A 2,983-nucleotide genomic window follows, 5' to 3' on the forward strand; every position below is an offset into this window, starting at 1 on the left:
ATTTGATGTCCCTACTCCTAGTCTTAAGAGTCTCATATGGTGCTTTAGAAATAGACCTGGATGTATCGGCAATTTTATTAGGGGTGGAAGAGGGATTTCGTTTAGGAGCATTACCTTGAGTTCGGCTCGAAGAAGTTGGTATGGCCGAATACCCAGTTTCGTGGGTCGCCCTCCGTGGTTGGTTGCCCTTCCATGAGGTCGAGCTGGAAAACTGGTAGGTACGGGCTCCTCGCCTTAGTTTCTTTCCTCTCTCGGCCTTGATAGCGAGTTCAAGAAGGTCTTGCATGTCCACATAGTGTTGGAGTTCCAAGGCTTCCTGAAGGTCTGGATTGAGACCCCGAAGAAACCTAGCCATGGTTGCTTCACTATCTTCTTGAAGATTCACCCTCATCATGGCCATCTCAATTTCCTTGTAATAGTCCTCCACACTCATGTTGCCTTGAGTGAGGGTTTACAGTTTGGAGTGGAGATCTCGGTTGTAGTAGCTTGGAGCGAATCTCTTACGCATCAATGCCTTGAGATCTCGCCAAGTTCGGACCCGCGGTTCTCCCATTCTTCTCCTATGGGTCCTCACTTGGTCCCACCAAACTAGGGCGTAGTCGGTGAACTCAACGGTGGCAACTTTGACCTTTTGTTCCTCGTTATAATCGTAGCAGTCGAAGACCATTTCGATGTGGCCTTCCCACTCCAAGTAAGGCTCAGGGTCACTCTTGCCCTTGAACGCGGGCACTTGGATTTTAAACCCCTTTAGCTCGTTCTTCGACGTGTCCCTTCTAGGCTTCTCGGGTCGATCCTCATTCTCACTAGCGGAGTAGTCCTCGCTATGTGCCCCTCTGGTGCCATGGCTACTCCGGTTGTGTGACCTAGAACGAGAGTCTCGCGTGAGACTTTTGGAGAGTTCATCAAACCGGGTGTGCAACTCCTCCATTTGTTGCTCACTCCCTTAGTGTATCTCTCACACTCGTGTATGACACGCAAGCACTCTATTAGACTTACCAAGTACCTTTACCTGTTGGATTAGGTAGTTGAAAAATGTTGTTCAAGTCCAATAATCGTCACCAACGTATCCACAAGAGTTTTCAAGAGTGCAGGACACAATTGGGGTGAGATTTTGATATGGAGTGGACGGAATTTGAAGGGTTATGGGTGGCGGGTAGATTTGAAAACAACGCTAAGGAAGGAAACCCTAGATTTCCTAAGATGTAGGAGAGGTTTCCTAAAGTGGATGAGAAAATATAGGAGAGTGTCCTAGGATGGATGACAGAATATAGGGAAGTTTCCTAAAGTGGATGAGAAAATATAGGAAAGTTTCCTAGGATGGATGAGAGAATATAGGGAACTTTCGTAAAGTGGATCAGAAAATATAGGAGAGTTTCCTAGAATGGATGAGAGAATATAGGGAATGTGCCTAGGTGAGAACAAGAGTTATTCAAGTGTTGTACTTAGTTTTCTAAACTAATTGGGAAAACAAGTTAGTTTTGAAAACTCCCTTGAAGACCTCCCTTTGAACAACCTTTGGCAACTTCCAAACTCTTCTCCAAACAGATTCGGCCCTCCCTTGTTGTTGACCGAAAATTTCCAAAATTTTTTTTTCTTCTTAAACCCTTCCCCAAGGTCGGCTAACTCCCTACAAAACTCCCTCTCACAGCCGCACCCTCTACACCCCACACAAACTAGATTCGGCCCTCCTTTCTTGCGCAACAAGACAGCCAAGACAGATTTGACTATGGCTTCGCGGCAAGAAGATTCAAGCGACCTCACGCAAACTACACCCCCACGAGTTGCTCAAGATTCCTCCAAGAAGTTTATTCCTAAGCCAAGAAAGTCTCGTATGGATGCAAGAGCGTACAAAAAACTTTTTATTCGAAGGGACGTGCAAGTTTTCAAGGCTCAAGATGATCAAGAACCTCAAGAATCGTAAAGGGTGGTACAAGTGATCAAGGCTCAAGGTGATCAACAATTTCAAGAAGAGGTAGGGCAAAACTTTTGAGCACTTTTTTTTTTCCTTGGGGTTTAAGTTCTATTTTGGGTAGGAGCAAGATGTAACAAATCTGTTTTGGTAATAAAGAGCCGAGTTCTTCCTTTTCTTCCTTGTTCGGCCTTTGGTTCCACCCGAATAGTTTTTTTTCCTTTTTCGATTCTTCTTTTTTTTGACTTAAACAACAAACGCAATTACTCGGCTGAAGTAGTGAAAAATTCCAGAAACAATGTATGCCCCTCAACTCGCACCAACACACAATTTAACAGTCCAAACTCCAAGATTTCGTAAGATACTTTCAAGAATTCCAAGAACTTCTAGGGGGTAACCAAGAACTTCAAGAAACTCTAAAATCTGGTAGGTTCCCTTCAAGATTCCCAACCCAACAAGTTCTTAACCCAAAATCAATTTAGAAAAGTTAAGCAAACAACTTGGATAAAGCAAATAATACTTGGGTAGATTTGACACATCAAAGAAACCCTAGCCGCACTTTAGTAAACCTTAGCCGTTGCCTCCTTTTTTTTGTTTTGGTGTGGCTTTGGCTATGACCAAATACTTGGCAGAATTGGTGCCACAATAGGTTCAAAACTCGGTCAGACTAGAACCAATAACAATAGTGCGCGATTTGGACAGAATTGGAGTTGTATGACGAACAAATTCACGACTCAACAACACTAGGTAAGTTTCGGCCAGATTTGTAGCACTACTTGGACAGAATTTTGTCACCAAGTTATGGCACAAATCTAGGTCAGATTGGGTGTAACTTATGACCAGAAATTGGGTGCAACAACGAAGTATTAAACAGCGGACATGTTTGCAACACAAGAAAACACACGGACAAAATTTTTTTTTTTTTTGAATAAAACACAACAAGGCCGGACAGATTAAAGTAAGACCCAATGACAAGAACACAAACGACACAAACCGGATTTTTTTTTAGGACAAGGCAGCGGAAAACAAGGAAAACTAAGACAAACAACGGATATAACGGAAGATACCTCCACC

This window comes from Coffea arabica, chromosome 3e, assembly GCF_036785885.1.
Source record: "Coffea arabica cultivar ET-39 chromosome 3e, Coffea Arabica ET-39 HiFi, whole genome shotgun sequence".
Taxonomy (NCBI): domain Eukaryota; kingdom Viridiplantae; phylum Streptophyta; class Magnoliopsida; order Gentianales; family Rubiaceae; genus Coffea; species Coffea arabica.